This window comes from Erpetoichthys calabaricus, chromosome 8 (assembly GCF_900747795.2).
Source record: "Erpetoichthys calabaricus chromosome 8, fErpCal1.3, whole genome shotgun sequence".
Lineage (NCBI taxonomy): Eukaryota > Metazoa > Chordata > Cladistia > Polypteriformes > Polypteridae > Erpetoichthys > Erpetoichthys calabaricus.
In genome coordinates, this window is record NC_041401.2 from 93026440 (window position 1) to 93035664 (window position 9225).

A 9225-nucleotide genomic window follows, 5' to 3' on the forward strand; every position below is an offset into this window, starting at 1 on the left:
ATATTAGGCACTTCTTAATTAGCAGTTGGATTTTACAGTTCAAGATGGTTATTTTCAAAAGGCGGACGTCAAGATGCTACGGAACACGCACTTCATTTTCTTAAAGTGCATTGAATGTGATTCTATCCTGCAATCTGTTTTATTATATTGCCTTTATGTTGTCATACTCTGCACCAGAAAATGAAAACGAACTGCTTAAGCATTCCTACACTAACAGAGACGGCTTCAGTAAGTCATTTTTGAACCCAACCAAATTGCTGCAGCCAAGATGGCACTTTACTAGGTTGCGTGGTTCCTTGTAGAACCTTTGCTTGACCAAGACCTACTTAATTGTCGGAAGGCTTCTTTGCTTATGAGATTGGTTCTTTGGGCTTTTAATATGTAGATAGAACAGAAATCTTCAGGCAGAATACAAACAGATTAAAAAAAACCTGATGTACTTAGCCAGCATTACTCTATTCCGCAAGAGTCACTTTAAAATTCCGTTATTTCACACATATGTTACTATCGGTTCATGGTTATTTTGCCCATTCATATCTAAATAAATAAAGCTAGAACCTTCATGTGAATAGTTCTTTTAGGAACCAAAAATTATGACATCGCTCTGAAGCACCACTTTGGCACTTTATTTTTAAGAGTGTAGATGGTAGGGTACCCTGGACTAGAACCACTATTGTGTTCTGAGGGAACCTCAGAAAAACTAATATATGATGTCAAAGCTTAGGAGTTGCCTATAAACTTGAATAGGCAGTAATATGATAATATGCAACAGGTACATAGCAGCGTCAACCGCAAGGAAACAGCTTCTCAAATTATGAGTGGGGGCAGAGAATGCAACAGCAAAGCTTAGATTTATACTTGATAGCCATCGGAGCAATAGTACGCCATATTAAAAAAAGAGTGTGCGATCATTTTACTATTTATTGTCAGAGCGAAAAGAAACGAAAAAAGAGCGGACAAATATTTTAAAAACATTATTCTGAAAGTAAAAATAAAAAAAACAAGTAAAAGATGATGCTAAAACGCATCACAAGGTTTGGTTTTTAAGTTTACAGACCGATTGCATTTTAAATATGCCAGTTGTCCAGTATACAGATAAAGTGACAACTGAGCTATACGAGGCACAGTTTATAATCTGTTAATAATAATATTCTGCACAGGTATACGTAAAGTGTAAAGGGTTTATTTTCAAAACACTGTAACCATTCGTGGTCCAAATCCAGAATGGTCTATAAGGCGTTTTGGGTAAAGGTTTTATTGATTAGTGCCTTTCAACGTCAGGCGCTTGAATTATTATGACAATATCCACAAATAAAACATGCCGCTTATGGTAACGGTCATCAGAATACACGAACACCTGAGATTTTGTGTCAGCGTGCAGTGCAGGACGAATTTATGTGCCTGTCTGTTGTGATTTGTCGCAATTACATCTGACTGCCGATACTTGAACCGATTGAAATTCTGTAAGGGATCACGTGATACAGTGAGCGGCACGTGTTTGTCCAGCGCTGCTAGCGCACTGCATGCGCGGTTAGAGTGGTGTCAGAGTTTACCGTTTATTCAAAATCACCACCTTCGCATGTTTCACTATCACTAACTAGAGCCTGCAATACTATCGCTAGTCATTGTTGAAGAACTGTCACTATTACAGCACGACAAAGCACTTTCTTCTTCACAAGTTTTCAATTCCGACATCCCGCATTGAACTCTCCTCATGCTGCCGCAGATGCTGTCAACAGAGTGAAGCTGCAGACTGCAATACCTGCTGCTCACCGGACACGCGAAAACTCAGTGATGGCGGAGCAGAGGCCACTAGTAGTGGGCGAGTTATGTCAGGGATAATGTGTTGTCAAGTGGAACGTTTCTCTGAAAAACAAAGAACAAGTCCACTCAAAAATACATCTTTGGAGTTGATTCATTTTTCATGTTAAGTCTTTCCTTTATTTCAACGTAATGACATGAATTAAACCACTTTGGATTAAATTCTTTTTATGTCATGTTTTAAGTTTTTAAACAGATTAAATAAATCCTACTTAAAATATATTGTATTTATTAAATATATTTATTTTAACATAATGAAATTAACTAAACTACACGCAGATTACTTCGTTAACGTCAAACCCAAACTAGCTATACATAAACTATATACTACGTCGTTGGACTGGAACAAGTATCAATTGGACTGGAGTGCCAATACTGATGCTCTGTGTAAGAAAGGACAGAGCCGGCTATACTTCCTTAGAAGGCTGGCGTCCTTCAACATCTGCAATAAGATGCTGAAGATGTTCTATCAGACGGTTGTGGCGAGCGCCCTTTTCTACGCGGTGGTGTTCTGGGGCGGCAGCATAAAGAAGAGGGACGCCTCACGCCTGGACAAACTGGTAAGGAAGGCAGGCTCTATTGTAGGCATGAAGCTGGACAGTTTGACATCTGTGGCAGAGCGACGGGCACTGAGCAGGCTCCAGTCAATCATGGAGAATCCACTGCATCCACTAAACAGTGTCATCTCCAGACAGAGGAGCAGCTTCAGCTACAGACTGCTGTCAATGTCCTGCTCCACTGACAGACTGAGGAGATCGTTCCTCCCTCACACTATGCGACTCTTCAATTCTCCCGCGGGGGGGTGGGGGGTGGGGGGGGGGATTGGGGGATCGGGGTTGGTGGCGGGTTGTAAACGTTAACATTATTCAAAATTATTGTCTGTCTGTATACCTGCATTGTTATCACTCTTTAATTTAATATTTTCTTTATCTGCATGCTGCTGCTGGAGTATGTGAATTTCCCCTTGGGATTAATAAAGTATCTATCTATCTATCTATCTATCTATCTATCTATCTATCTATCTATCTATCTATCTATCTATCTATCTATCTATCTATCTATCTATCTATCTATCTATCTATCAAGTGTGAATGCGCTCACATATTACAACGTAAAAATAAACACATTCTTTCACGGTCCTATTGCACTGTTCGTGTAATCATAACATTAACTACAATGTTCGAAACAGAGAAAAAAATGTTTTTCCAATGTAGGGTGGGGGACGTGTAACAAAAATATATAACGTATTAGTTTTCACAACCGCACAAAGGCCATGGCATTTGAAAAGAAAAACAATTTGCTAAATGTCTTTAATTTTCTTTTCAACAGTGCAAAGGTGTGCACGTCCTTTGGAACGTGTTGTCAACAAAAGAGGAGGCTCTTTATGCAAAATATCATACTTCATACAAATATGGGATAAATAAAACCTGATTATTTTACGTTACATCGACTAAATTCAGTTGTGCAAAGGGAAACAAAGAATACCATGTTTTGAGGAATTAAAAAGTGTTACCTTTGAGTAAGATTAACATAAAAACCGTGTAATGACAAGAGTCCTGGAGACGGATTATTCTTCTGTTGAAAAAAGAATATATTTATTTCAACACAAATAATTGTGTTAGTGTGACATCTAATGCATTTAAGACAATGTAAAGTAAGATAATGTCAGCAAACATAAGTATTTTAGGTTATGTAACTTAACGTGGATATCCCCATTAGTTAGTTCATTTTTTGAGAGTATGTTTCATACATATATACTGTACATACTGCACCCCAGGTTAGCCCGTGCAGTATAATATTATAATTTTTTTAAGTGTAATGATATATATTTGAGCAGATTCATTATATATACTGTACAAATTCTTTACATTAAACGTCATTCATCCATCCATACTCTCACCCACTCAGAGGTGTGACCAGAGCATCATGTGTGGGTGGGCACTTGGCTTGTCTGGGGGGGCCAAAAAATATCCATCCATCCATCCATATTTTTTACGGGGGTCAAATAATAATAACAACATAGTTTTATATAACATATAAAAGCAAAAATTGTGGCATAAATCATAACCTATTGTTCAATAAAATTAACAGAGGCAATGGAACTTGTATTATTATTTTTTGTGAACAAATATAGAACTACCCCTCCTTTAACCACCACCTTATCATGGTGGAGGGGTTTGCGTGTTCCAATGATCCTAGGAGCTCTGTTGTCCAGGGCTTTATGCCCCTGGTAGGGCCACCCAAGGCAAACTGGTCCTAGGTGAGGGATAGGACAAAGAGCGGTTAAACAGACCTTCTATGATGAATGAAAACTTTGGACGGCGTTTTCCCTCGCCCGGACGCGGGTCACCGGGGCCCCCCCCTGGAGCCAGGCTTGGAGGTGGGGCTCGATGGCGAGCGCCTGGTGGCCGGGCCTGCACCCATGGGGCTCGGCCGGGCACAGCCCGAAGAGGCAATGTGGGTCCCCCTTCCCATGGGCTTACCACCTATGGGAGGGGCCAAGGAGGTCGGGTGCAGTGTGAGTTGGGTGGTGGCCGAAGGCGGGGACCTTGGCGGTCCGATCCTCGGCTACAGAAGCTGGCTCTTGTGATGTGGAATGTCACCTCTCTGAAGGGAAAGGAGCCTGAGCTAGTGCGCAAGGTCGAGAGGTTCCGGATAGATATAGTTGGACTCACCTCGACGCACAGCTTGGACTCTGGAACCAATCTCCTTGAGAGGGGCTGGACTCTCTACCACTCTGGAGTGCCCACGGTGAGAGGTGCCAAGCAGGTGTAGGTATACTTATTGCCCCCCGACTTGGAGCCTGTTCATTGGGGTTTACCCCGGTGGACGAGAGGGTAGCCTCCCTCCGCCTTCGGGTGGGGGGACGGGTCCTAACTGTTGTTTGTGCGTATGCACCGAACAGCAGTTCGGAGTACCCACCCTTTTTGGAGTCCCTGGAGGGGGTGCTAGAGGGCATACCTTCTGGGGACTCCCTCGTACTGCTGGGAGACTTCAATGCTCATGTGGGTAATGACAGTGAGACCTGGAAGGGCGTGATTGGGAAGAATGGCCCCCTCGATCTGAACTCGAGCGGTGTTTTGTTATTGGACTTCTGTGCTCATCACGGATTGTCCATAACAAACACCATGTTCAAGCATAGGGATCTTCATATGTGCACTTGGCACCAGGACACCCTAGGCCTCAGTTCGATGATTGACTTTGTGGTCGTGTCGTCGGACTTACGGCCACATGTCTTGGACACTCGGGTGAAGAGAGGGGCGGAGCTGTCAACTGATCACCACCTGGTGGTGAGTTGGCTTTGATGGTGGGGGAGGATGCCGGTCAGGCCTGGTAGGCCCAAACGTGTTGTGAGGGTCTGCTGGGAACGTCTGGCAGAGCCCCTTGTCAGAAGTAGCTTCAACTCCCACCTCCAGCAGAACTTCGACCACATCCCGAGGGAGGTGGGGGACATTGAGTCCGAATGGGCCATGTTCCGTGCCTCTATTGTTGAGGCGGCTGACCGGAGCTGTGGCCGTAAGGTGCTCGGTGCCTGTCGTGGCGGCAATCCCCGCACCCGTTGGTGGACACCGGCGGTGAGGGATGCCGTCAAGCTGAAGAAGGAGTCCTACAGGACCCTTTTGTCCTGTGGGACTCTGGAGGCAGCTGATAGGTACCGGCAGGCCAAGCGGAATGCGGCTTCGATGGTTGCTGAGGCAAAAACTCGGGCGTGGGAGGAGTTTGGGGAGGCCATGGAGAACGACTTTCGGACGGCTTCGAGGAGATTCTGGTCCACTGTCCGGCTTCTCAGGAAGGGGAAGTAGTGCAGTGTCAACACTGTATATGGTGGGGGATGGTGCACTGCTGACCTCGACTCGGGACGTTGTGGGTCAGTGGGGGGAGTACTTCAAAGACCTCCTCAATCCCACTAACATGCCTTCCAATGAGGAAGCAGTGCCTGGGGACTCTGAGGTGGGCTCCCCCTTCTCTGGGACTGAGGTCACCAAGGTGGTCAAAAAACTCCTTGGTGGCAGGGCCCCGGGGGTGGATGAGATACGCCTGGAGTTCCTCAAGGCTCTGGATGTTGTAGGGCTATCTTGGTTGACACGTCTCTGCAACATCGCATGGACATCAGGGACAGTGCCTCTGGATTGGCAGACCGGGGTGGTGGTCCCCCTCTTTAAGAAGGGGGACCGGAGGGTGTGTTCCAACTACAGAGGGATCACACTCCTCAGCCTCCCTGGAAAAGTCTATTCGGGGGTTCTGGAGAGGAGGGTCTGTCAGATAGTCGAGCCTCGGATTTAGGAGGAACAGTGTGGTTTTCGTCCTGGTCGCGGAACAGTGGACCAGCTCTACACCCTTAGCAGGGTCCTGGAGGGTGCATGGGAGTTTGCCCAACCAGTCTACATGTGTTTTATGGACTTGGAAAAGGCATTCGACCGTGTCCCTCGGGGAATCCTGTGGGGGGTACTCCGAGAGTATGGGGTACCGGAACCCCTGATAAGAGCTGTTCGGCCCCTGTACGATCGGTGCCAGAGCTTGGTCCGCATTGTCAGCAGTAAGTCGAACCCGTTTCCAGTGAGAGTTGGACTCCGCCAGGGCTGCCCTTTGTCACCAATTCTGTTCATAACGTTTATGGACATTGAGGGGTTCCGGTTTGGTGGAATCAGGATTGGGTCACTGCTTTTTGCAGATGATGTTGTCCTGTTTGCTTCATCAGGCTGTGATCTTCAGCTCTCTCTGGATCGGTTCACAGCTGAGTGTGAAGCGGCTGGGATGAGAATCAGCACCTCCAAATCCGAGACCATGCTCCTCAGCCGGAAAAGGGTGGAGTGCCCTCTCAGGGTTGGTGGCGAGATCCTGCCCCAAGTGGAGGAGTTCAAGTATCTCGGGATCTTGTTCACGAGTGAGGGAAGAATGGAGCGTGAGATCGACAGGCGGATTGGTGCGGCATCCGCAGTAATGCGGGCTCTGCATCGGTCTGTCGTGGTGAAAAAGGAGCTGAGCCGCAAGGCGAAGCTCTCAATTTATCAGTTGATCTATGTTCCTACCCTCACCTATGGTCATGAGCTATGGGTAGTGAGCGAAAGAACGAGATCGCAAATACAAGCGGCTGAAATGAGTTTCCTCCGCAGGGTGTCTGGGCTCTCCCTTAAAGACAGGGTGAGAAGCTCAGTCATCCAGGAGGGGCTCAGAGTAGAGCCGCTGCTCCTCCGCATCAAGAGGAGTCAGATGAGGTGGCTCGGGCATCTGATCAGGATGCCTCCTGGACACCTCCCTGGTGAGGTGTTCCGGGCACGTCTAATCGGGAGGAGGCCCAGTGGAAGACCCAGGACACGCTGGAGGGACTATGTCTCTCGGCTGGCCTGGGAATGCCTTGGGATTCCCCCGGAACAGCTAGAATTAGTGGCCGGGGAGAGGGAAGTCTGGGCATCTCTGCTCAAGCTGCTGCCCCTGCGACCCGACCTCGGATAAGCAGAAGAGAACGGATGGATGGATGGATGGAAATATAGAACTACATCTACAAGGTAAATATCAATAAAGTCAAATGTATACAACATATGACAGCAAGAACAGAAACGTGGCTTATTGTAGTCATGGGAGGCTATAGGACATCAGTTTCCAGTGTTTAACCTGGATATTATCTACAGGACCAGTCTGCGGTTACTCTTGGCAAATTCTGAAATAAATTCATTCATGTCTAGATTTTCTGTGATGTTTTTCTCATGTGCCAGAAGGACTAAATTTCTCTTCCTTGAATGTAGCATTGTTCAGCGTAGTTGAGTGAGAATGCGGTTCAAAGTAGAGAAAGAGCTTTCTCTACTTTGAACCTCTACAGCATGCAGCTGAAGACACACCAATGATGAGTGCTGTGATGCAGACATGGCTCTGACATGCGGGATACTAGACGCGTGTTTGTGGAAGCCGCCACCATCTTTTTCTAGATCTTTTTCCAATTAGTGTAGCCGTGTTTGGTGAATATGTCCTCACGGTCTGAATTGGAAACACTAAATTGGTGGCAGGCAAAGCAAAAGCTGGCATCACGGACAACAGAATATTCAAGCCATGGTCGAGACTGATACCAGCTTGCACTAAAACATCTGAGTGTCTTTCCGAATGCGAGCTTGGGACAATTAATTAAAATGGGCTGGGATGGGCTATCCATATTTAAGTCAGGCAGACCGGACTGTATATTTGTTTGAAGGCAGAGGTTTGGAGTACCCGACACGGGCGCAGAGCTGGAGGATTTTGTAGGCTTATCTACATCTTTTGGAGTTTCAGTTCCCGACGTATGTGCACTGTGCTCCGTGTTGGTAGCACTGGTGCTGGGCTCAACCGTGGAGCCAGAAGCTTGCGGAGGAACAGAGGTTGAAGATGTCTGCTTTTTAATAAGCCACCAATGCATAGCCTTTGGTGTTACCAACCAGAAAATAAAAGAAGCATGGAACGTATAAGCTGTTTTATTAAAGAATGCGGTCAACAGGATCAAAACGTGCTGCAAAATGTGCTGCGAAGTGAACTGAGAGCAGCACGGTGCCTGTCTAGCAGAGGAGACACTGACGGATATGCCCCAAATTCAAACGGGCCGATTGGAAAGCAACTCAGTTTTGAAAATCAAATGTTATTCTTCTCCAGAGTTTTCATTGGACAGACAGAGCATTTCGCAGGGTGGGCACGGCTTGGCTCTGGGGGGGGGCAGTGCCTACCCCAGCCCCCCCGTGGTCACGCCTCTGCACCCACTTCTCCTGAGCAGGTTCGTCATATGAACGAAAATATGTAAACAGTCCTCCGTGTATTTTAATGTCAAATAAATCTAACATTAGACGCATGTGTGTGAGGCCCAGGGCTGTCTTAACGTATAGGCACAGGAGCATTGGACCCCTCGATGTTTCTGATGCAGAGCCGGGCCTAGAGGTATTTTCATCAGAGGCAGGAGGATAAATTTGTGCTCCTATGTATATAGTTTTTTTATTACTAATAAGTATTGAATAAAAATACTTACTAGGGCGATATCATGAAGAAATGAGTGTATCAAGCGAGAGCGTCCGTTGCAAATCGTCAGTTTGCTTAAGGCATTTGACGAACAGTGCAACATTCATTTGGCTTTTTTCTTTTGCAATTTACTAATTTTTATTTTTTCATCAAATTGGCGCCCTTTCCCATTGTTCACCCGAGCCAAGTGCCTTGTTTGCCTCACCCTTGTCCCGGCCCTATTCTGATGCCTATGTATGTTTCTGTTTTGCTATCAAAGCACTGGTCCTAGCTCACTCCTTTGCCCGGGGGCTTATAATGCTGTTAAGACGGCCCTGCGGTGTCACCTGTGCCTGCTCACCTTCTGTTTTATGCCTTTATTCAGCAGTATTTCTCTTACTTGTTCCTTTATTGTTTTTCTAAAATACAGATCCTTGTAACCAAAGTGAAAAA